Source organism: Equus przewalskii, chromosome 4 (assembly GCF_037783145.1).
Source record: "Equus przewalskii isolate Varuska chromosome 4, EquPr2, whole genome shotgun sequence".
NCBI lineage: Eukaryota > Metazoa > Chordata > Mammalia > Perissodactyla > Equidae > Equus > Equus przewalskii.
The window spans coordinates 95,749,188-95,776,343 of NC_091834.1; the positions used below are offsets into that span (position 1 = coordinate 95,749,188).

The 27,156-nt window shown below is 39.6% G+C and overlaps 1 long non-coding RNA gene and 1 pseudogene across 1 annotated transcript in view; one reads left to right on the top strand and one right to left on the bottom strand.

Moving 5' to 3' along the window:
- LOC139082925 (uncharacterized) overlaps positions 1–27,156 on the top strand; it is a 40,369-nt gene extending 13,213 nt beyond the window's left edge. The window contains exons 3-4 of the long non-coding RNA XR_011539293.1: positions 22,198–22,462; positions 22,909–27,156. This is a non-coding gene — a long non-coding RNA (uncharacterized lncRNA). The remainder of the gene's footprint in view (positions 1–22,197; positions 22,463–22,908) is intronic.
- LOC103541070 (olfactory receptor 9A4-like) lies at positions 19,560–20,503 on the bottom strand (annotated as a pseudogene).

The following is a 27,156-nucleotide window of genomic DNA, read 5'->3' on the forward strand; positions in this document are numbered from 1 at the left end:
ACAAAGCTACCTTCTCCAAAGGCCCCAAGCCTATCTTTCCAGAAGATGTCTCAAATTCTAAGCAGATAATTCCTTTTCCCCTTTATCCCAGGCTCTGAACAGGATTCTCCTAGCCATTTGGAGACAAAATTAGCCCCCATCCCCCCAATGGAGACACCACAATTGACCTCTAAAACATGCACGATATCCAAAAAAGCCTGCTGTCGGTCTGAGTCAAAGCCCTAACTTCATCAAAAATCCTCTACAACACCTGATTTCTCCATCACTCATCTTACAGAGGCTCTTGCTCCTAATCTGTGGACTCTCCAGAACACGATGGAAAAGTTCAACACCTACATGCGACTCCACTCTCTGGTATTGTCTCAGGTTTCCTCTCTTCTGAACACATGTGCATCTGAATGCATTCAAGCAAGATTCTTTTGGCCTTTTATGTATGACATGTCATTTATTACCAGCTGGGCACTTCAAAGTAGGGAGAGCATAAGGACAGCCTAATGTAGGCAGTTAAATTTACAACCTGGAACAACTGACAAAATGTAAATTGGAAATCTGCTTGGTGCTGGAGTGAGACAGGAAATGTGAGAGTTACAAAACATTCATCTGGATTTTGGATTTCATTTTACGTATACCTGTTAAATCTAAGAATGTCAGTTGGTGCAGAAGGATATAAATTGGGATTAAACTTCCTTCCAATTCCTCAAATTGCCCAAACCCAACCAGACTGCCGTATAATCTTAGAGGAATTTCCTAAGCATGTATCTGCATATTTTTTTAAAGAAAATGCTGTGAAAATCTCATTTATGACCTTTTATCTCTCATTTAACAATATATAAACGACCTTCCTGTATCAATACATGTTGCTCCACTTCTTTTTTCTTGCATAGATTCCATTACATGGATGTCCTGTTCTTTATTAGCTTGTCCTGTATTTATCCATTTTTGTTGTTCTTTTAATTTTTATTGTGAAAAATGATGCTAGAAATAGTCTCAGACTTTTATAGGTCATTATGTGTTTATGTTTCTGGAATAAATCTCTAGAGCTGTAATTTCTAGGTTAAAAGGTACATATGTTGAAGCTATTGCTTTTTTTGATATCAACTTATACTCCAAAGATTTTGGATTGATTTGCATAACCACTAAGACTGTATTATAGGAGACCTCTTGATTTTCTGATCCACTACGAACTAACAGTATAATCAAAATTTTATTTTAATTTAAATTGAAGAGAACAAAAATAAGATATCTTAAAGAGAAATCAGTTGAAAAACCTGATGAAAGGGAAAATCTTTTCAGAGATAAAATTACCAAAACTGGCTCAAAAGGAATTCAAACAGTTGAATATATCTAAGTATGTTAAATAAATTGAATTCATAATTAAAAACCTTACCATACAGAAAATTACAGGTTCAGATGGCTTTACTGGTATAATCTATCAAATATTTAAGGATGAAATAATACCAGTCCTACACAAAATCTTCTAGAAAATTGAGGAGAAGAGAATACTGCCCAATTCATCTTATAAGGCTAGAATTATCTTGAAACCAAGACATCACCAGAAAATAAGTCTAAAAACAAATATTACTCATGAATACTGATACAAAAGTCCTTAACAAAATATTAGAAAATCAAATGCAGCAATATCTAAATAGAATAATATACCATAAAAAGTGATGATTTTGTTTCAGAAGTAAAAGATTGGTTTAACATTAGGAGATTAATCAACATAATTCACGATGTTGACAAAGAGAAAAACCACATAATCATTTCAATAGGAGGAGAAAAGGCATTTGACAAAAATCAACATCCACTGATTAAAAACTCTGAGCAAATTAGAAATGAAAGAGATTTTCCTCAAACTGACAAACAGCATCTAACAAAAAACCTAGTGCTAACGTGAAACTTTATGATGAAAGTTTCAACAATTTCCCTATAACATGGAGAACAAAGCAAGGATTTCTGTTCTTACCACGTCTATTCAACATTGTTCTGGAAGTTCTAGCCAATGTAATAAATCAGGAAAATGAAATTAAAAGCATACCATTAGAAAATAAAGAAATAAAATAATTTACTCACAGATGACATAATCCTATAGCTAGAAAATCTTAAGAAGCCCACAAAAAAGCTAGCACTAATGAGTGATTATCAAGGTCACTGGATAAAAGTTCAATATACAAAAATCAATTGCATTGCTATACACTAGCAATGAAGCTTGGAAATGGACAAAATAACATTATTTACAATAAGGTCCAAAAACATGACAAAAAAGAAATATAATGAACAAACCATGTTCAAGACCTATACATGTAAAACTATAAAACATTGCTGAGACAAATTAAAGAAGACATAAACAGATGAAGAAATATTCTATTCTCATGAATCAGAAGACTCAGTTTTGTTAGAATGCCAGTTCTCTCCAAATTAGTCTATAGATTCAATACAATTTCAGTCAAAATCTCAGGAGGCTTTGTTTTCCTGGACATTGAAAAGTTGACTCTAAGATTTATTTGCAAATATGAAGGACCTAAAATAGCCAAAACAATTTTGAGAAACAAGTACAAAGTGGGGGACTCACAATACCTTATTTAAAGACTTATTAAGAGCTACAGGAATCAAGACAGCATGTTATTGACACAGTATCATATAGATCAAGGGACATATAGAGCAATAAAATAGAATAAAGGATTCAGACGCAGACCCAATTGTACATCGTCAATTGATTTTTTTTTTTTTTTAAATTTCCATCATGTCTGTTTTTTTTTTTTTTTTAAAGATTTTATTATTTCCTTTTTCTCCCCAAAGCCCCCCGGTACACAGCTGTATATTCTTCATTGTGGGTTCTTCTAGTTGTGGCATGTGGGACGCTGCCTCAGCGTGGTTTGATGAGCAGTGCCATGTCCACGCCCAGGATTCGAACCAACGAAACACTGGGCCGCCTGCAGCGGAGCGCGCGAGCTTAACCACTCGGCCACGGGGCCAGCCCCAATCGTCAATTGATTTTAACGGCACTAAATGTTGGTGAAGAAGGGGAGCAGCTGGAACTCTCACATATTGCTGGCAGGAATGTACAGTGGCATAAGCAACAACAGTTAAACACACACTTACCACACAAACCTGCAATTCCACCTTAGATATTTTCTCAAGGTAAATGAAGACATATATCCACCAGACGTGTTTATGACAGTTGATAGCAGCTTTATTCACAATAAATGGCAAACCACCACCTATTGACAATCAACAGGTGAATGGATAATTTAAAATTGTGGTATATCTAGGCAGTGGAATACTACTCTGCAATAAAAAGGAATGAACTACTGATGGATACATCATCTTGGGTAAGACTCTACAAGGCTATATTAAGCAAAAGAATCCAGACATACCATCAATTCTTTATTTCTCCATTGATAAACTCAAGAGGACCAGCCCCAGTGGTCTAATGGTTAAGTTTGGCACACTCCACTTCAGCAGCCTGGATTCAGTTCCCAGATGCAGACCTACACTCCTGGTCAGTGACCATGCTGTGGTGGCAACCACACACAAAATAGAGGAAGATCTGACACAGATGTTGGCTCAAGGAGAATCTTCCTCAAGCAAAAGGAGGAGGCTTGGCATTGGACATTAGCTCGGCAAATCTTCCTCAGAAAATACATAAATAAACAAACAAACAAATAAATAAAAAACAACACTTAGAAATGAGAAATCTACTCTATAGTAACAAAAAACAGCCTGAGACTAGGGTTGGGGAGGACATTGACTTGAAAAGGGCACAAAGAAACCTTTTGAGTGATGAACACATTTTATGATCTGGTTGTGGTAGTGATTAGATGAGTGAAATTTGTTAAACTCATTGAAACCTATACTTAAAATGCTGCATTTGTTGTATAAAAGTTAATTTTAAAAAGCTTAAAAGATTTTTAAAAATAAATTCAAAATAGATAACAGAGGATGTAGCTGACCATTAGGGTCTTGATGGGGCGAGGAATGAGGTAAGGTCAAGTGATGGCTAAGGTGACATTGGGGTGAATCAAGAGGCTATTAGAATAAGTGCGTGAGTAGGATGTGGTTATGGAGTGGGTGTAGGGATGGGGGGAGTTGAAAACAACATAAGAGGAGAGGGCTTAAGTAACCCTAATGGATGTGACAATGTCACATCCGTTACATCTCGGCCATGTAACTCCAAGACCTTTCCCCAGACAGATGTATCTTTTGCCAAGTTCTACCAAAATGTTCTTGAGCAACATTCTGCAAACACGTCTTAAGGGAATAGAAATTTCTCTTTGTAAAAAGGAACATAGATGTCTCCTACCAGTAGATCTTAAAACATTGAGAGCACAATTTTAAAGTGCACATCTTTGGTGAAAGTGAAAGGATCTCAAGATAGTGTAAGATCGTGGATAAACCATTGTCATTGCAAGCAGGAACCTGAATGCTAGTTCCTTTTCATACCCATTAGCTATGGTACATTCAGTGTGAGTCTTCATCCCTCTAGCTTTGATTTTCTCACTTGAAATATCTGGGCATTGATGTACATGATGTCTAATTTTTACTTTCATCTCTACATTGCTCAAAGAGAAGGAGTGAGGAGGAGAAATGGAGCTGGTCCTAGAGTCGTCTTAAAGGTGCACTGAGCCTCTCAGCCTCCCACTGAGGCTCTCCACTCACGACCTTTTGTCATAGAACCCCTCTGCAAAGCTAATCTTTTTGTCAGACTGAACTCTTCCCAGGCAACATTATAGGTCACTCAGACCCAGTACTTAAACTTATTCTAGACTACTGGAATTTACAGGTGGGTAAAACTGGTAAATGTCCAAACTCCAACTTGGCCAAAGCTCAAGGCCATTCCATGTCTATGTTTGAGTTTCCCCCACAAGCACATGGGGACACAGGCAAGAGGAGAAGTCATCAAGGCCCAGAGAAAGAAAAATTCATTTTGATGATCTAGTGGAACAGACAGGGTTATTGCCCCAAGGGTCAAGGCCCTATCCGCACAGGAGGGAACGAGACAGGATAACCCTTACCTGCCTGCCAGCAAAGCCTCTTAACTCACCTTCATGTCTGCCCTTGCTTCCCTCTTTTTTTTTTTTTTAATTTGAGTTCATAATAATTTACATCATTGTGAAATATCAGTTGTACGTTATTTCTTGTCTGTCACCATATAGGTGCTCCCCTTCAATCCCTGTACCCACCCCCCTTCCCCTGGTAACCATGGAACTGTTTTCTTTGCTCATGTGCTTGTTTATATTCCACATATGAGTGAAGTCATCTGGTGTTTGTCTTTCTCAGTCTGGCTTATTTTGCTAAGCATAAATTCCCTCCAGGTCTTTCCATGTTATTGCAAATGGGATGAATTTGTCTTTTTTTATGGCTGGGTATTCCATTGTATATATATATACTGCATCTTCTTTATCCAATCATCAGTCAATGGGCACTTGGATTGTTTCCATGTCACAGCTATTGTGAATAGTGCTGCAGTGAACATAGGGGTACATATGTTACTTTGGATTGTTGATTTCAAATTGTTTGGGTAGATCCCAGTAGTGGATAGCTGGGTCATATGGTAGTTCTATTTTTAGTTTTTTGAGGAATCTCCATACTGTTTTCCATAGTGGCTGCTCCAGTTTGCATTCCCACCAGCAGTGTATGAGGGTTCCCTTCTCTCCACACCCTCTTCAACATTTATTATTTTTAGTCTTTGTGATTACAGCCATTTTCACAGGCATAAGATGGTATCAGTGTAGTTTTGATTTGCATTTCCCTGATGATTAGTGATGTTGAACATCTTTTCATGTGTTTATTGGCCATCTGTATATCTTCTTTGGAAAAATGTCTGTTCATATCCTCTGCCCATTTTTTGATTGGGCTGTTTGTTTTTTGTTGTTCAGCTGTGTGAGTTCCTTATGTATTATGGATATTAACCGCTTGTTGGATATATGATAGCAATATTTTCTCCCAATTGATAGGTTGTCTTTTGTTTCTTTTTTTAAAGGTTTTATTTTTTTCCTTTTTCTCTCCAAAGCCCCTCGGTATATAGCTGTATATTTTTAGTTGTGGGTCCTTCTAATTGTGGCATGTGGGATGCTGCCTCAGCATGGCTTGATGAGTGGTGCCATGTCCGCACCCAGGATCCTAACCAGCAAAACCCTGGACTACCAAAGCGGAGCTCACGAAACCAATCACTTGGCCATAGGCCCGGGCCCTGTCTTTTGGTTTTGATCCTAGTTTCTTTTGCCTTGCAGAAGCTCATTAGTCTGATGAACTCTCATTTGTTTATTTTTTCTTCTGTTTCCCTTGTCTGAGAAGACATGGTATTCGAAAAGATCCTTGTAAGTTTAACGTCAAAGAGTGTACTACCTGTATTATCTTCCAGGAGTTTTATGGTTTCAGGGCTTGTCTTCAAGTCTTTGATCCATGTTGAGTTAATTTTTGTGTATGGCATGAGATAATGGTCTACTTTCATTCTTTAGCATGTGGCTGTCCAGTTTTCCCGATATCATTTATTGAAGAGACTGTCTTTTTTCCATTGTATGTTCTCGGCTCCTTTGTTGAAGATTAGCTGTCCATATATGTATGGTTTTATTTCTGGGCATTCAGTTCTGTTCCATTGGTCTGTGTGCCTGTGTTTGTACCAGTACCATGCCATTTTGATCACTATGGCTTTGTAGTACATTTTGATGTCAGGGATTGTGATGCCTCCAGCTTTGTTCTTTTTTCTCAGTATTGCTTTAGCAATTCAGGGTCTTTGGTTGCTCTATATGAATTTTAGGATTCTTTGATCTATTTCCATGAAGAATGTCATTGGGATTCTGATTGGGATTGCATTGAAGCTGTAGATTGCTTTGGGTAGTATGGGCATTTTAACTGTTTATTCTTCCATTCCACGTGCATGGAATCTCTTTCCATCTCTTTATGTCATTATCTATTTCTTTCAATAATGTCTTACAATTTTCATTGTATAAGCCCTTCACCTGCGGAGTTAAATTTATTCCTAGGTACTTTATTCTTTTTTTGCGATTGTAAATGGAATTGTATTCTTGAGTTCTCTTTCTGTAAGTTCGTTATTAGAGTACAGAAATGCAACTGATTTTTGTAAGTTGACTTTGTACCCCACAACTTTAATGTAGTTGTTAATTATTTCTAATAGTTTTCTGATGGATTCTTTAGAATTTTCTATATAAAGATCATGTCATCGGAGGAGAGCCAAGATGGCGCCGTGAGTATGAGTAGTCCTCTTTGTCTCTCGCCCTTCGAGTCTACAATTATTTGGACACTTATCGCTTGACAAAGGATATCCAGACAGCATCTCAGGACGTCTGAGACACCCACGCGACTATACATCGGAAGGCGGATGGACTTTCCTCCGGGAGGATGTGGAAATAGGTGAAAACTCTCCGACCCCGAGGGGCAGCCTAGTACCCGCAAGCGGCTTTCTTCCAACGGACGCCCCCAGAGGATCCACACACATCTAGGGCAGGAGCGAGAACACAACAGAGGAGCGACGGTGGAAACAGGTGACCAGAACCCTACCTAAACCCCCCGCAATTACTCCTAAATGCAGAGGGAAACTTTGGAGTTGCACACCTGAGCCCGCGGGGAGAGTCTCCCCCCGCCATTGGCGGGGAGACCCAGCCTGGTGCTCAGGGCGCCCGGAGGGTCCCAGAGAGAGACACGGAGGGCACGGAGGTCTCCCAGCTGTCATTGCCCGCCCCGTGGGACTAGGGATTGCCAGAGATCTCGGAGAGGACCGGGGCGGGGGGAACTTTCAAAGGCCGGTTCTGCGACCCGGAGGGGAAGCGCCGGAGCTCCGCCAGGCAGCAGACAAAACTCTCTGTCTGCCATTAGCAGAGGGGCCACGCCCAGCATTCAGGGCTCCCGGGAGAGGCCCGGAGAGAAGCCCAGAGGGCGGGGCGAACCCCAGCTGCCGTTGCCCGCCCCGTGGGACTAGGGATTGCCGGAGATCTCGGAGAGGACTGGGGCTGGAGAGAGTTCCAGAGACCCAGCTTAGTAGCCTAGGGGGAAACCCTATAGGCTCACAGCAGCCTTAGGGAAAGCCTCTGCACAGCACCAGTAGAAGGCACCCAGCCGCCAGCCACAAGGCTGGAAGACCCCAGGGCAAAAGCAGCATAGCTAGGTGTACTAACCACAGACTGTAGAAGATGCCAATAGCTCTCCTGCGACCCATAGAGGACAAGTGAGATTTGGTGGGTGCCGACAGCAACGGAGCGACAAATATAAGTGATCCCACCCCTGGCCGCTGGAAAAGCCCATAACACCGTTGCAGACCCCAAGGAGAGAGCGCATCTAGGTGGGCAACAACAGTAGGCACCTGCAGCCTGAAGCCCCCCTGTGACGGCCCCCACGGCAGAGGAGGGAATCCAAAGGGCCACTGTGGCTACGAAGAGGGGCCCAGGCCCAGTTAGCAACTACGGACAGGGTTCCTGGTTGGTGAAGTATAAACAGCTGCTCCCCCCACCGCAGCAGCTGAAACAAGTGAAAGGAGCAACTAAACTCTATCTCCATGCGGAGGCACAAATCAACAACATCAAGCAATATGAAAAAATACATTAAATCTCCAGAACAGAAAGAAAGTAACAAATACACAGAAAACAATCCCAAAGAAAATGAGATATATAACCTAAATGATGATGACTTCAAAACAGCCATCATTAAGATTCTCAATGAGTTAAGAGAGAATTCTGACCGACAACTCAACGAGTTCAGGAGCTATGTCACAAAAGAGTTTGATACGATAAAGAAGAACCAAACAGAAATATTGGAAATGAAGAACACAATAGAGGAGTTTAAGAAAAATCTAGATGCTCTGAACAGTAGGGCCGATAATATGGAGGAAAGAATTAGCAATTTGGAAGATGGCAATATAGAATTGTTGCAGGCAGAGGAGGAGAGAGAAGCAAGACTTAAAAGAAATGAAGAAACTCTCCGAGAATTATCAGACACAATTAGGAGATGCAACGTAAGGATTATAGGTATACCAGAGGGAGAAGAGCAGGAGAAAGGGGCAGAAAACCTATTCAAAGAAATAATGGCTGAGAACTTCCCAAATCTGGTGAGGGAGATGGATCTTCAGGTGACAGAAGCCAATAGATCTCCAAACTTTATCAATGCAAGAAGACCAACTCCACGGCATATAGTAGTGAAGCTAGCAAAAGTCAACGACAAGGAGAAAATATTAAGGACAGCCAGGCAAAAGAAACTAACCTACAAAGGAACCCCCATCAGGCTATCAGCAGATTTCTCAGCAGAAACTTTACAGGCTAGAAGAGAGTGGAATGATATATTCAAAAATCTGAAGGACAAAAATCTACAGCTGAGAATTCTCTACCCAGCGAAAATATCCTTCAAATACGATGGAGAAATAAAAACTTTCCCAGATAAACAAAAATTAAGGGAGTTCATTGCCACAAAACCTCCTCTTCAGGAAAACCCTCATTCCTGAAAAATCCAAAAAAGGAAAGGGGCTACAAAACCAAGAGCAGAGGAGATAAGTAGAAGGACAACAACAGAGAGTAGCAGCTCTACATCAGAACAGATTAAACCATGGGACGAGAAACAAAGGAAACTGAAGAAAACCGGAAAACAAGACACAAAATGGTAGTGGTAGGCCCCCAAGTCTCAATAATCACTCTAAATGTAAATGGATTGAACTCCCCAATCAAAAGACACAGAGTGGCAGGATGGATCAAAGAACAAGATCCAACAATATGCTGCCTCCAGGAAACACACCTCAGCCCCAAAGACAAACACAGACTCAGAGTGAAGGGATGGAGAACAATACTCCAAGCTAATAATGAACAAAAGAAAGCAGGTGTCGCTATACTAATATCAGACAAGGTAGATTTCAAAGCAAAACAGATAAAGAAAGATAAAGAGGGACAGTATATAATGATAAAAGGGACTCTCCACCAAGAAGACATAACACTTATAAATGTATACGCACCCAACACAGGAGCACCAAAATTTGTAAAGCAACTCTCAATAGAACTAAAAGAAGACATCAACAACAATACAATAATAGTAGGGGACCTCAACACACCATTAACACCAATGGACAGAACATCCAGACAGAAAATCAACAAGGAAATAATAGAATTAAATGAAAAATTAGACCAGATGGACTTAATAGATATATATAGAACACTTCATCCAAAAACAGCAGGTTACACATTCTTCTCAAGTGCACATGGAACATTCTCAAGGATTGACCATATTTTGGGAACCAAAGCAAACATCAATAAATACAAGAGAGTTGAAATAATATCAAGCATCTTTTCTGATCATAACGCTATTAAACTAGAAATCAACTACAAGAAAAAAGCAGAGAAAGGTGCAAAAATGTGGAGACTAAACAACACGCTTCTCAACAAACAATGGATCATTGAAGAAATTAAAGAAGAAATCAAATATTATCTGGAGACAAATGAAAATGAGAACACGACATACCAAATCATTTGGGATGCAGCAAAAGCAGTCCTAAGAGGGAAATTCATTGCAATACAGGCTCACCTCACTAAACAAGAAAAAGCTCACGTAAGCAACCTCAAACGACACCTAACAGAACTAGAAAAAGAAGAACAAACAAAGCCCAGAGTCAGTAGAAGGAGGGAAATAATAAAAATAAGAGCAGAAATAAACGATATTGAAACAAAAAAGACAATAGAAAGGATCAATGAAACAAAGAGTTGGTTCTTCGAAAGAATTAACAAAATTGACAAACCCCTAGCCAGACTCACCAAGAAAAGAAGAGAGAAATCGCAAATTAATAAAATCAGGAATGACAGAGGAGAAATCACAACAGATACCAATGAAATACAAGAGATCATAAGAGAATACTATGAAAAACTATATGCCAACAAATTGAACAACCTGGAAGAAATGGACAAATTCCTAGACTCCTACAATCTCCCCAAACTGAATCAGGAAGAAATGGAGAATCTGAATAGACCAATCACAAGTAAGGAAATAGAAACGGTAATCAAAAACCTCCCCCAAAACAAGAGTCCAGGACCAGACGGCTTCTCTGGAGAATTCTACCAAACATTCAAAGAAGACTTAATACCTATTCTCCTCAAACTGTTCCAGAAAATTGAGAAAGATGGAGAACTCCCTAACACATTCTATGAAGCCAACATCACTCTGATCCCCAAACCTGACAAGGACAACACAAAGAAGGAGAACTACAGGCCGATATCACTGATGAACATAGATGCAAAAATCCTCAACAAAATTTTGGCAAACCGATTACAGCAATACATCAAAAAGATTATACACCATGATCAAGTGGGATTTATACCAGGGACACAGGGATGGTTCAACATCCGCAAGTCAATCAATGTGATACACTACATCAACAAAATGAAAAACAAAAACCACATGATCATCTCAATAGATGCAGAGAAAGCATTCGACAAGATCCAACACCCATTTATGATAAAAACCCTCAGTAAAATGGGTATAGAAGGAAAGTACCTCAACATAATAAAGGCCATATATGATAGACCCACAGCCAACATCATACTCAATGGACAAAAGCTGAAAGCCATCCCTCTGAGGACAGGAACAAGACAAGGGTGCCCACTTTCACCACTCCTATTCAACATAGTACTGGAGGTGCTGGCCAGAGCAATTCGGAAGGAAAAAGAAATAAAAGGAATCCAAATAGGTAACGAAGAAGTAAAACTCTCGTTGTTTGCAGACGACATGATCTTATACATAGAAAACCCCAAAGAATCCACAGAAAAACTATTAGAAATAATCAACAACTACAGCAAAGTAGCAGGGTATAAAATTAACGTGCATAAATCAGTAGCATTTCTATACACTAACAATAAACTAACAGAAAAAGAACTCAAGAACTCTATCCCATTCACAATCGCAACGAAAAGAATAAAATACCTTGGGATAAACTTAACCAAGGAAGTGAAGGATCTATACAATGAAAACTACAAGACTTTCTTGAAAGAAATAGGCGATGACATAAAGAGAGGGAAAAACATTCCTTGTACATGGATTGGAAGAATAAACATAGTTAAAATGTCCATACTACCTAAAGCAATATACAGATTCAATGCTATCCCAATCAGAATCCCAAGAACATTCTTCACAGAAATTGAACAAACAATCCTAAAATTCATATGGGGGAACAAAAGACCGCGAATTGCTAAAGCAATCCTGAGCAAGAAAAACAAAGCCGGCGGAATCACAATCCCCGATTTCAAAACATACTACAAAGCTACAGTGATCAAAACAGCATGGTACTGGTACAAAAACAGGTCCACAGATCAATGGAACAGAATTGAAAGCCCAGAGATAAAACCACACATCTATGGACAGCTAATCTTCGACAAAGGAGCAGAGGGCCTACAATGGAGAAAAGAAAGTCTCTTCAACAAATGGTGCTGGGAAAACTGGACAGCCACATGCAAAAGATTGAAAATTGACCATTCTTTTTCACCACACACCAAAATAAACTCAAAATGGATCAAAGACCTAAAGATTAGGCCTGAGACAATAAGTCTTTTGGAAGAGAATATAGGCAGTACACTCTTTGACATCAGTTTCAAAAGAATCTTTTCGGACACTGCAACTCCTCAGTTGAGGGAAACAATAGAAAGAATAAACAAATGGGACTTCATCAGACTAAAGAGCTTCTTCAAGGCAAGGGAAAACAGAATTGAAACAAAAAAACAGCTCACTAATTGGGAAAAAATATTTACAAGCCACTTATCCGACAAAGGGTTAATCTCCATAATATACAAAGAACTCACACTGCTTAACAACAAAAAAACAAACAACCCGATCAAAAAATGGGCAGAGGACATGAACAGACATTTCTCAAAAGAAGATATGAATATGGCCAATAGACACATGAAAAGATGTTCATCATCGCTAATCATCAGGGAAATGCAAATCAAAACTACACTAAGATATCACCTTACCCCCGTTAGATTGGCAAAAACATCCAAAACCAAGAACGACAAATGTTGGAGAGGTTGTGGAGAAAGAGGAACCCTCATACACTGTTGGTGGGAATGCAAACTGGTACAGCCACTATGGAAAACAGTATGGAGATTTCTCAAAAAGTTAAAAATAGAAATACCCTATGACCCAGCCATCCCATTACTGGGTATCTATCCTAAGAACCTGATAACAGATATCTCAAGAGTCCGTTGCACCCCTATGTTCATCGCAGCATTATTTACAATAGCCAAGACATGGAACCAGCCTACATGCCCAGAAACTGATGATTGGATAAAGAAGATGTGGTATATATACACAATGGAATACTACTCAGCCATAAAAAAAGACGAAATTGGCCCATTCACAACAACGTGGATGGACCTCGAGGGCATTATGTTAAGCGAAATAAGTCAGTCAGAGAAAGACGATCTCTATATGACTCCACTCATAGGTGGAAATTAGTATATTGAGAAGATCTGATCGGTGGTTACCAGGGAAAAGGGGGGGTGGGGGGAGGGTACGGAGGGGGAAGTGGTGTACCCACAACATGACTAACAAAAATGTACAACTGAAATCTCACAAGCTTGTAATCTATCATAACATTAATAAAAAAATAAATAAATGAATAAATAAAAAGATCATGTCATCTGCAAACAGTGAGAATTTCACTTCTTCACTCCGTATTTGGATTCCCTTTATTCCTTTCTCTTGCCTAATTGCTGTGACCAAAAACTCCAGTACTTTGTTGAATAAGAGTGGTGAGAGTGGGCACCTTTGTCTTGTTCCTATTCTCAGAGGGATGGTGTTCAGTTTTTGCCCATTGAGTATGATATTGGCTGTGGGTTTGTCATATATGACCTTTATTATGTTGAGGTAATTTCCTTCTATCCCCATTTTGTTAAGAATTTTTATTATAAATGGCTATTGGATCTTGTCAAATGCTTTCTCTGCATCTATTGAAATGATGATGTGGTTTTTATTCCTCATTTTGTTAATGTGGTGTATCACATTGATTGATTTGTGGATGTTGAATCATCCCTGTGTCCCTGGTATAAATCCGACTTGATCAAGATGTATGATCTTTTTGATGTATTGCTGTATTTGAGTTGCCAATATTTTGTTGAGGATTTTTGCATCTATGTTCATCAGCGATATTGGCCTGTAGCTTTCCTTTTTTGTGTTGTCCTTGTGAGGCTTTGTTATCAGCATGATGTTGGCCTCTTAGAATGTGCTAGGAAGCGTTCCATCATCCCTAACTTTTTGGAATAGCTTGAGAAGGATAGGTGTTAAATCCTCTCTGGAAGTTTGGTAGAACTTCTCAGGGAATCCATCTGGTCCTGGGATTTCATTCTTTGGGAAGATTTTGATTGCTGTTTCAATCTGTTTCCTTGTGATTGGTCTATTCAGATTCTCTATTTTTTCTTGATTCAACTTTGGGAGGTGGTAAGAATCTAAGAATTTATCCATTTCCTCTAGATTGTCTATTTTCTTGCTAAATAGTTCTTTGTAGTATTCTCTTATAATCCATTGTATTTATGTGATATCCATTATCATTCCTCCTCTTTCATTTCTAATTTTATTTATCTGAGCTTTTTCTTTTTGTAAGTCTGGCTAGGAGTTTGTTAATTTTATTTATCTTCTCAAAGAACCAGCTCCTTGTTTCATTGATCCTTTCTAGTGCCTTTTTTGTTTCAATAGCATTAATTTATGCTCTGGTTTTTATTATTTCTCTCCTTTTACTGACTTTGAGCTTTGTTTGTTAGTCTTTTTTCTAATTCAATTAGGTGTATTTTGAGATTGCTTATTTGGTTTTTTTCTTGTTTGTTAAAGTCTACCTGTATTGCAATGAATTTCCCTCTTAATATGGCTTTTGCTGCATCCCATATGAGTTGGTATGGTATGTTTTCATTTTCATTTGTCTCCAGATATTTTTTGATTTTTGCTTTAATTTCTTCAACCATCCATTGCTCATTCAACAGTATGTTGTTTAGTCTCCACATCTTTATCCTTTTCTCAGCTCTTTTCTTGTAATTAATTTCTAGTTTTATAGCATTGTGATCAGAAAAGATGCTTGTTATTATTTCAATCTTCTTAACTTTATTGAAGCTTGCCTTGTTTCCCAACATATGATCTATTCTTGAGAATGTTCTGTGTGCACTTGAGAAGAATGTGTATTCTTCTGTTTTTGGATGGAGTGTTCTATACATGTCTATTAAGTCCATCTGACCTAGCTTTTCATTAATTCTACTGTTTCCTTGTTGGTTTTCTGCCTGGGTAATCTATCCATTGATGTGAGTGGAGTGTTGAGGTCCCCTACTATTATTGTGTTATTATTAATGTCTTCTTTTAGGTTTGCTAATAGTTGCTTTATGTAATTTGGTGCTCCTGTGTTGGGTGCATAGATATTTATAAGTGTTGTTTCTTGTTGGTGAAATGTCCCTTTGATCATTAAACTCCCTTAGCTTATGTTTGTCTGGGAAAGTTTTTATTTCTCCATTATATCTGTAGGATATTTTCACTGATTAGAGTATTCTTGGCTGAAAGTTTTTGTCCTTCAATGATTTGAATATGTCATTCCAGCCTCTCCTAGCCTGTAAGTTTTCTGCAGAGAAATCTGCTGAAAGCCTGATGCGGATTCCTCCATAGGTTATTTTCTTCTGCCTTCCTGCCCTTTGTACTCTTTCTTTATGATTCAGTTTTGACAGTTTTACTACTATATGCCTGACAGTAGGTCTTTTTACATTGACACATTTAGGAGATCTGCTAGCCTCTTCCACATGGATTTCCTTCCCTAGGTTTGGGAAGTTCTCTGCTATCATTTCTTTGAAGAAGCTTTCTACTCCATTCTCCTTCTCTTCTCCTTCTTTAATATCTATAATTCTTATGTTGCATTTCCTAATTGAGTCAGATATTTCTCGGAGACTTTCTTCATTTCTTTTTAGTCTTAGTTCTCTCTTCCTCTGTCTGGAGCATTTCAACATGTCTATCTTCTATTATGTTGATATGTTCCTCTATAGTGTCTGCTCAAGTGTTCAGGGAATCCATATTTTGTTTTATTTCTTCCATTGTGTCTTTCATCTCTAATATTTCTGCTTGATTCTTCTTTATAGTTTCAAGCTCTTTTGTGAAGTAGTTCCTGAACTCATTGAATTGTTTCTCTACATTCTCTTTTAACTCATTGATTTTTTTGATGATAGCTGTTTTGAATTCTTTGTCATTTAGATTACGTATTTCTGCATCCTCAGGACTGATTTCTGGATACTTGTCATTTTCTTTCTGGTCTGGAGATCTAATACAGTGTTTGATGTTGCTAGAGGGTCTGTCTTTTTTGCATCCTGGCATTATTAGGTTGCAGTTACCACCTATCGCCACTGGGTGGGGATCAAGAGCTCCGTTTTCTGAGCCTTCCGCCTTCAGCAGAAATCCTAGGGGCTGGAGCCACGCTGAGCAGGTGGGGGAAGAGGCGTTTTCTCCTGTGTATTCTTGGGGCTTTCTCCCTCTGCTCTCCTGGGGTGTTGACTTGATGAGGTCACTTCTCTCCCCCCATGAAAGCTTTCACTCTGGTAGACAGCTTCCCTCTAGGCTGCAGGGGCCCTAGGATTCCTTGAAGTTCCTGTGGACAACTGTCCCCTCCCCTGATCCTTCTCTCTCCAAGGCCTCCCACGGTCCTGATCTCAGTCTTTAGGGGAGGGAGTGAATATTTCTCTTACCCCATTCCAGCTCCTCCTGGAGGGACTCCAGCCTCTCCACCTTCCATCTGCATGGCTCTCTCTGATGTTTTTTTGTGTTGAGTTTGGATGTCCTCTCTTGGAGTATCTATTTTTTTCATTGTATATTGGAGGGGGAAGATTTCTGAGAGACCTCACTCTGCCATGATGCTGACGTCACTCCTTGCTTCCCTCTTTCTACTCAGTTCTCCCTGTAGCACACTAAGTCATCTTTTAAGACACAGATTGGATCAGGTCTCTCCTCTGATTAAAACCTTCTCACTGCCCTTTATCAAAGCCCCAAGTCCTGTAAGGCCCTTCATGATTTCTACAAATGCTTTTCTCTAATGTCGTCTTGTGTTCCTGGTTCTTCACCCTGTGGTGTCCAGAAATGCTAATGACTAATTGACTAATAAGTCAAGTTCTTTAAGGGGCTTTAGCACATGCTTCTCCATCTCTTAGAGTGCTCCTCCCATTTCCCACCCAGCTTGACCTAGTTAATGCCAGATATCAGTTGAAGATCACTGTCTTGTAGAGGCTTTCCCCAACCTCCTCAGACATGTTCAGTTTCCTTGTCAGGTGTACTGCAAATACCCTTGTAGTAGAAGCTGTGTGCCTTGTCCAGATCCCCCTTCAGGACCCAGGTGCCCACTCCTCCAGCCCACAGCTATCTCCAGAAATTGCCCTTAGTCAAAGAGAAATACCTCCTCAAGATTAGAGTCCTCCCCCTAAGGCAGTCCATACTCAATGGCCTGCTGATGCAGAAGGGTAAATGCCTAGCTCCTGTGTTTTAATCAGGGGCACAATTCAGGACACCTCTCAAGAGCCATCCTAGCTTAGAGCTCCCTTTGGGATCAGTTGCCTGTAGGATTGAAGCCTCTGTTGCAACTTCCGTACAGCTCAGCTTCACCCTCTGCCCAAACAACTTCTCCCTCACAACTTACAGGAACTGTTCCAAAGATCACTCCTAGACTTAAGAAAATCTCACGGTTTCTTTTTTGAAATGATTCGCTATTGTAGACAGGGTTTTATTACATATGGTAATAGCAGTCTTCATCAAATATACTCTATCAGGGAAGGAACCCTGTCCATTATGTTCACTGCTATATTTTCAGCCCATTGTGTGAAAAATAGCTGCTATTCAAAAAATAGTCCTGTTAAATCTTCTGTTCTTTAACTTTGAATAGGGTTGAGTTCTTCTCCTATTTTCAAAAGCCATTTATATTTACCTTTTGTGAACTTACCAATTTATAAGAGAAGAACATGAATGTTGGTGGGTTAACAAGGGTGAGCAAGACAGAGAGCAAGAGGCCTGGGTGGTGACAGGTAGAAGAACTAAAGAAACTGTAGTGGATGGCAATGAGGGACTCTTCTCCATCCTCCTAATTTGTCTCCACCAGCCCAGGAACAACTTAGGCCACACAAAGCCTTTGTTGAAAAGGCATCCTCTCTGGGTTAGTGAATTACAAAAATGGTATCCACCGAGTGAGAACAGACCTCATGTCATGAGCCTGGAAAACAGAGGTAGATTTGTGTCAGCCTTCAACTCTCTCCAGCCAATGCAGCCCCACCAGTTCTCATTGATTGGCTGGCAGAGCATGGGCTTGATTTAAGGCCCTACTCATCACCTCAGCTCCTGCCCATATTCAGTGCCAACAACTCAACCACACATGGTGGTCTTGCATCTCCTCACCAGGAAGGAAGGCATCCTCACACAACACCCTTTGAACTGTAAGTAATCCCATCAACCCACTGCTGGGCAGCTCAATTTCCCAACTCACTTCAGGGCTGCCAGGATGTGCTGAGTGTTATCATTTAAGTAAATTCCTTCCTTCAAAGCCCTTTCTGCAACACTATGAAATTCTTACAATTCCATTGTCAAACATCCATGCCCTGGAATTACTGAGGACTTGGAGTTAAGAGGGTAGCCTCTTTTTTTTTTAACTCTGCCCACAGAAGAGATCTATGGAAAGGTACTGAGACACTTGTTTTTGGGAGACAAAGGCTTAACACGTGTTATGAGACCTGAAGTCTGGGTCTGGGAGGAATCTGAACAGAAATTGTTGCTTTAAGCAGCTGGAACACACTGGATGCTCTCTCTCGATTTCGTCATTCAATTCTTATTTGTATCTATCCCATACACACTACCAAGAGAAGAGGTTTCAGCAACACACTGAACTTTATCAAAAGGGACTGTTTGTACATTTTTATTCCCAAATATTTCCATGTTCTTTATATCACAAATGTTTGCTGAATGAGAAGCATTCTAATTCCTATATCATCACTCTAGATTGCTTCTGTGGCAAAATGTACAGACACTACATTACCTTTGCACTTGCGATGGGGACAGGGTGACAAGACAGACAACCAGAGAAAAGGAGAATCCTTGGGTATTTAAAATGCATATGTCTATCTTGTCAAGAAATTGCACAAATATATGGGAAAAGAGGGGGAAACAGTTGATGAAAAAATAAAATGAGCATCTCTCCCTTGTACCATGATTATGCCCTCGACCTCATCTCACCTCCTTCTCCATTTCCTTCCTCCTCCATGGAATGCACTTTCTGAAATAGATTACAAACAAATTAATTGAGTTAATAGAAAAATATATACGTTCCTTCTTCCAGTTTCTCCTGCATTACAAGGTTATGCTTCTTTGAATTCAACAGCGGAAGTAAGCAGAAACTAAAGCTATAAGGTTCTAATGGGCAGAGAATGGGTTTCATTTCTCCCTGCCTTGTCTACTTCCGAGGCCTGATCAGGAACAGTACAGAAAGTTTGATTTTTGTATCAATGATAATGGTAAAAGATGAGTTAGAGTTTTTTAGGTTACTAAATAATCCATAATGAAGATCATAACATCTAAAACTGAGAGAAGAGTTATTCCTTGATGAGTTGACCGCAGTGTTTCAAACTATCCCAAAGGGCCTCTTTGACTTTGTCATTCCAGAGAGTGAAGATAAAAGGGTTCAGGAAGGGGGCTAAGACAGAAAGCAGTAGTGAAACTATCTTGTTATACTCAGCTTGCTGAGTTTGCTGGGTTTGACATAAAGGAACAGGCAGCTGCCGTAGCCGATCACAACAAAGGTGAAGTGGGAGGCACATGTAGAGAAGGCTTTCCTCCGGCCAGAGGCTGAGGGGATCTTGAGGATGGTGGAGATGACGTAGGTGTAGGAGACAATCGTTGGGACAAGGGAACCAATGATAATCACCACAGCCATTAAAAACAGAACAAACTCTGTGAAAAGAGTGTCATCACAGGATAGTTTGAGCAGTTGTCCTTGGTCACAGAAATAATGGTCTAACAGATTTGATTTACAGAAGGTAAACTTAAATGTAGCATAGGCTGGCCAGATTTCAGAAAGAAACCCAAACACCCATGACACAATTACCACCCAGACGCAGGTGTGGCTGTTCATAATGATGATGTACCTCAGAGGGTTGCAGACTGCCAGTTAATGGTCCACAGCCATCACTCCCAGTAGTACAAACTCTGTGGACCCCACAGCAAGGTACAGGAAGAGCTGGGCAACACATGCAGTCAGAGATAGTGTCTGCATCCCAGGGAGCAGCAACTCCCAAAGCATCACAGGGATGATAATGGATGTCACCAGGATCTCCAAGGCAGAGAAGTGACCAAGGAATAAACACATGGGGGAATGCAGGCGTTTATCAACACAGACAATCATGATGATGACTGTGTTTCCCATTAATGTCACTGTGTAGAAGAAAAAGAATATAGCAAAAAGAATACGATGTAGCTCTTGGGACCCAGGGAAGCCTAGAAGGCAGAATTCAGTGGCACTAGAGCGATTGCCCATCATTTAGTGCTTCTTTCTGCTCCTTGTGGAACCTGGAGACGAGAAGAGAGGTAACTCTGCTCCACATGGTTCTGCTCTCGAGAGAGAAGGAAGACAGATTAGGATGAGAAAATATTTTCAACTTGATGATCAGGTGAGATGCCCCTAGTACCGTGCTGTGCCAAAGTCACACCTAAATGTTCTCACCTCAAATGTAGCTCAAGGCTAGCTCTTGGGAATGGGTGATGATATCTTCTTCTCTATCGCTGTAAGGAAAACCTTCCTTGTCTTTTTTTCCCCACTGGATGTGCCTTCTCACAGGGGACAGAGGCTAAGATCTCTTGAAGTGGCCAGTTTTGAAGCTGAATTATCAGCCTCTCCAAGGCCTGTCCTACTTCTTCTTAGGTTCACTGTACCAGAAGACATCATTGTATTCCAGATGATGTTCAAAGCATGGAACTTTGAACCGCAGCCCTCACCCATACTGGAAATATATAGACCCCACCTTGGGACCAGCAGAAAAGAGGCAGGGGGTCCAATACCAACATCCTTGCTTTCTCCAGTTTTTGAAACCTCCACACTACAGAGCAGCAAGATCTCCAAATGGAAACTCTGGAGCTTGGGACAATTTCCCAGAGCAGATTCATTCTTCTCTGACTCCATTTTCTTTAAAAATCTTAGGAGGAAGGAAGATGTCACCTGGCACTGACAGATCCAAGGCTGTAAGCTGCATAGGATTCCCGGATCTCTGCCCCTAACTTCATCTATCCCAACTCAAATGTCATCTCCTCAAAGGACTCTTTCCAATCGCCCAACCCAAAACAGGAAAGACATGATAATTCTTGGACTTTAGTTTTCTTTGTAGCACTTGTATTCCTGATACTATGTTATGTGTTTGTTTATTTCACTCCTTCACTTAACATGAAACAAATATCCTCGTGAACAGAACATACAGAAGACTAATAAGTAAAATATATAGTATGTGAGTTCATTAATCATGCCGTAAGAAAAAGAAAGCAAGGAAGAGGAAAAGGAAATTTAATTCTATTTATTCATTGTTCATCTATGTTATAGAATGCAAAATCCATGAGGGCAAGGATATGATTTGTATATATATGTTTTGTGCATGTATATATATATGTGTATATATATATATATCTTGATATCTATAATATTCTTGAGCCCAATAAGTAGAGCTGGAAACTTTTGTTAAATGATAGAGGTGTGGGTGTATAATATGTGATTAAGTAGTACTGGGTCCTGGACAAGATAGTTAGGCCATTTCCCCTCAATCTTACTCTTCTTATCTTCCCCTCCTGCCTCATGGTACCGTTTTCCTTTCCTCCTTTCTCTTCCTGATGCAACTTTCTCAATATCTATGTGGCTCTTTTCCTGATGGACCAACTGGTTTCAAGGACAGAAATGTTGGGAGAGTTCAGTGGTCTTCTTTCTCATAAATTCTGCATAAGCAGCACTAGATGAAGAAAATGAGAGAAAAGATCCTGGTTGAGCCTATCCCTAGCGTTGGGTCAGAGAAGAACTATACCTGCTCAGAGAAGAACTCTACCTGCTCTCTGCTGTGCATGTGGCATTTGGAGATGAGCCCATCTGCTCTGCTGCTCCCATGGCAAACTCTTTAGGCTCTAAGTGTCCTTGTTCTAGAAGGCACCAAGCCCAGAACTTCCCATCCTGATCCTCTCTTTCTCTTTCCTTTGTAGAGGAGAACCCTGAGAAGACACTCACCTTATGGAGAAGCTTCACTGCCATCTCTAATGCTCTTCAGAGCTCAGCCAAGGATAACTCCATCTGCCCAGGGGCTGGAGCAACTTGCTGCTGTCTCCATTCATGGTGAAGAAGGAAACTGATCTCAGGGAGATGCTTATGAAAAATTCCAGAAGTGACAGTGCTGTGGGAGCTGAGGGTCTCTGTCTCTCTCTCCTTCCATCCCGCCTCCATCTTTCCCAAGGGGGTTCAGTCACTGAGGTACCTGTTCTTAATTAGCCCAGCTTCAGTGTTTCCCTAAACAATCAGCCTGGGGAGAGCAGAAAAACTTTTAGTTGATCCCATTTTGACAAGTTAAGTTTCATAACTTTTTAAGGTTTTTGTTTAATCGGAAAAACCTGAAATCTCACCAATCAGAGACTTCTCAATACCAAGGCTGCCTTCTCCAAAGGCCCTAAGCCTAGCTTTCCAGAAGATGTCTCAAATTCTAAGCACATCATGCCTTTTCCCCTTTATTCCAGGTTCTGAACAGGATTCTCTTGTCTATTCAGAGCCAAAATCAGCCCCCACCACCCAGTAAGAAATACCACATTTACCTCTAAAATGTGCACCAGTATCTAAAAAAGCCTGCTGTTGGTCTCAGTCAAAGCCTTAACTTCATGAAAAATCCCCTATAAAGCCTGATTTCTCCTTCACTCATTTTACAGGGGATCTTGCTCCTAATCTGTGGACTCTCCAGAACACGATGGAAAAGTTCAACACCTACATGCGACTCCACTCTCTGGTATTGTCTCAGGTTTCCTCTCTTCTGAACACATGTGCATCTGTATGCATTCAAGCAAGATTCTTTTGGCCTTTTATGTATGGCATGTCTCTGATTACCAGCTGGGCACTTCAAAGTGGGGAGAACATAAGGACAGCCTAATGTAGGCAGTTATATTTACAACCTGGAACAACTGACAAAATGTAAATTGGAAATCTGCTTGGTGCTGGAGTGAGACAGGAAATGTGAGACTTACAAAACATTCATCTGGATTTTAGATTTCATTTTATGTATACCTGTTAAATCTCAGAACGTCAAATGGTGGAGCAGGGTATAAAATGGGAATAATCTCCCTTCCAGTTCCTCAAATTGCCCAAACCCAACCAGATTGCCATATAATCTCAGAGATACTTTCTAAGCAGATATCTGCATAGTGGTTTAACGATAATGCTGTGAAAATTCATTTTACCCTCTTTCTCTCTCATTTGACAATATATATAAGATACCTTCCTTTATCAAAACATATAGTTGCATAGTAATACATTATAAGGTACTCGTTTCTTATTAGTTTTCCCCTCTATTGATCAATTTTGGTGTTTTTTTCCCTCTTACTATGAAAAATGATGCTATGAATATTCTTAGATATTCATGTCATTTCTATTTCTGTTATAAATTCCTAGAGTTGGAATTTTCTGCTTTTAAGGTAGACGTATTGATGCTAGTGCTTTTTATTGGCATCAAATTATGCTCCAAAGATTTTGGATTCATTCGCATAGGTACTATGACTGTATAGTCATGTGTCACTTAATGATGGAGATAAATTCTGTGAAATGCATCAGTAGGCAGTTTGATCATTGTATGAACATCATAGAGCATACTCACACAAACCTAGGTGGTATAGGCTGTTACACGCCTAGGTCATATTGTATAGTCTATTGCTCCTAGACTACAAACCTATACAGCATGTTACTATACTGAATCCTAAAGGCAATTGTGACACAATGGTAAGTATTCGTGTGTCTAAACCTATCTAAACATAGAAATGGTACAGTAAGAATACTGTACAAAAGATAAAGAATGATAAGCCTGTATAGAGCACTTACCATGAATGGAGCTTGCAGGACTGGAAGTTGCTCTGGGTAGGTCAGTGAGTGAGTGGTGAGTGACTGTGAAGGCCTGGGACATTATTGTACACTACTGCAGACTCTGTAAGCCCTGAATCAGTGTGCAGTATACAGTTATACTGTATAAGGCTACATTAATTTTACACAAAAACACTTTTCTTTCTTCGTTGATAAATTAACCTTAGCTTGCTGTAATTTGTTTCCATCATAGACTCTTTAATTTTTTTAAACTTTTTTGACTCCTTATAATGAAACTTAGCTTAAAACACAAATACAATGTATAGCCATACAACAATATTCTTTTTCTTTATATGCTTATTCTATAAGCTATTTTCTGTTGTTAATTGTTTGTTATAAGCTTTTTCTTAGAGACTAAGACACAAACATATACATTAGCCTAGGCTTACACAGTGTCAAGATCATCCATACCACTGTCTTCGATTTCCACATCTTGTGCTACTGGAAAGTCTTCAGGGCTGCTAGCATGCATGGAGCTGTCCTATTCTGTAACAACAATGCCTTCTTCTGGAATACCTCCTGAATGACCCGCCTGAGGCTCTCCTTGAGGTATCATTCTTTTCAGAAAAATGTCCATGGTGGTTTCCTTTATTGATCATTGATTTCCTTGTAAGCAGATCATGCACAATGAATATTCCTCTTTATTCATGAAAGCCTTTCAGCGTTGGGATCCACTTTTTCAAACTTTCTGAGGGGCTTGTTGAGGTCTGTAAAAGCTTTTGCTAAACTAGTCACTATGAATTTTCTTAAGGGTTCTTCTTTTTCTTCTGCAGTTTCTTTTTCTCTTTTCTTGTCTTCAGTTATGAATTCCTGTCCCAGTTCCCCAAACTCCTCATTAGTAAATTCCTCAGGAGACACATCTAGGAGCTCTTAAATGTCACCCTTATCTACCTTTATGTTAAAGTTGTTTGCTATCTCAACCCCAGTCTTGCTGATGTTTACAACCTCCTCATCTTTGGCAAATCCTTCGAAGTCATGGATGAACCTCTTGAGTGTCTTCATCCAGAGGCTGCTCATATCCTCCTTCGTGACATCACCCCAAGCCCAAGCAAGGCTCTTGATGCAATCAGAGATATTGTAATCCTTCCAAAATAGCGTCAGTGTCTCCCTCAGTTGCAGCAATTACTTAAGCAAAGTTCCTCCTCCAGTAGTACGCCTTAAAAGCTGCTATAACTCCTCAATCCATTGGTTGGATCAAAGAGGTGGTGTTTGCATGTTTGATATTGGGATGAAGATCACCATAAAAGAGAGATGTCCAGGAGCGTTATCAACAAAAAGCACTTGAATCTTTAAACATATGCTATTCTTCAAACACTACTTCTCCATTTTGCTGGCATAGCCTTTCAGGAGGGCACCTTGGAAGAGGAGCTGAGTCATCCATGAACTCTTGCTCCTGTAGTACACTGATGGTATGTGATTATTGATATGCTTGAAGGCCTTGGGGTTCTCCCTGGGCCATATCATAAAAAGCTTCAATTTGTAGCCCCCAACACTGCCTCCAAGCAAGACTGCTATCCTGTCCTTAAAAGCTTTGAAATCTGGCAATGACTTGGCCTCCTTTTGGATGAAAGTTTTTTCATCCATTTCCAGAATAGGGAGGTTTCATCCATATTGAATATTTTCTCTGGCAAGTAATTTTCCTCAACATTCAGCTTACCTAGACTTTCCAAAAATTCTTCAGCTACCTGCACATCAGCACTCACAGACTTGCCACTGACTTTCACATTGTATAATGACCAACCATTCTTGAATCATTTAATCCATCCACAGCTAGTAGTAAATTCAACATCATAGACTGGGCCAGTATTTTCTTTCAACATCACAAGCAAACTTTTTGTTATAGCTGTAGTCATCAAGGTGCCTAGAGGGATTACATTTCTGTGTCTGGTTTTCAATACAGATCATTAGAATTTTCTCCATTTCTGATAGACCCTTCTTGGATTTTTGTAAATCTCACTGCCTTCAATCAAGCAGACTCTCTAACAGCTTTCCTCACTTTGTTCTGGTTCTTCAAGATCATAGCTATGGAGGAATGGCACATGCCTGGCTGGCAACTGGTGATCATTCACTGATCTCCTATGTCATAGTCTGTAATAATTTTTAATTCCATTTCCAGGTAAATCATTTGACATGGTCTCTTACTGGCAATAATAACAGTGGATTTTGTACACTTAGGGGCCATAATGAACAAAACAATGCAAGATTAAATCAAGCACAGGAGACAATGATGCAATCAAGAGATACAGTAAACATGAGATGTTTGAGGCTTCTGCTGGGCTATATGGTGTGCTGTTTTACAGTAATTTTTTGCAAGTATAAAATGTACACTCTAAAATAACAATACAAAGCATTATAGTATATAAATACATAAGCCAGTAAAATAGTAATTTGTTATAATTATCAGCATTATGTACTACACATAATTGTATGTGCCAGACGTTTATATTACAGTCAGCTCAGTAGATTTGTTTACATCAGCATCACCACTAACACGTGAATAATCCATAGCACGATGGCAACAACGTCACTAGATGATAGGAATTTTTCAGCTCCATTATAATCTTATTGGACCATCATTGTTTACGTGGTCTGTTATTGACTGAAAAATTATTATGCAGCCCTTGAGTGTATAAAATGAGAGTTATTGACTTCCTGATCCACTACCAACCAACAGTATAATCACAATTTAATTTTAATTTTAAATTGAAGAGAACAAAAATAAACTATCTTAGAGAGAAATCAATTGAAAAGCCTGAAGAAATGGAAAATGTTTCAAAAGGTAAAAATTACCAAAACTGACTGAAAAAGAAATTGAAGAAATAAATATTTCTAAGTATGTTAAATATATTGAATTCATAATTAAAAATCTTTTCACACAAAAAACTACAAGTCCAGTTGGCTTTACTGATAAAGTTTATAAAATGTTTAACTAAGAAATAATACCACTCCTACACAAAATCTTCTGGAAAATTGAAGAGAAGGGAACACTGCCCAATTAACCTTTTAAGGCCAGAATTATCTCAGTACCAAAGACATCACAAGAAAATAAA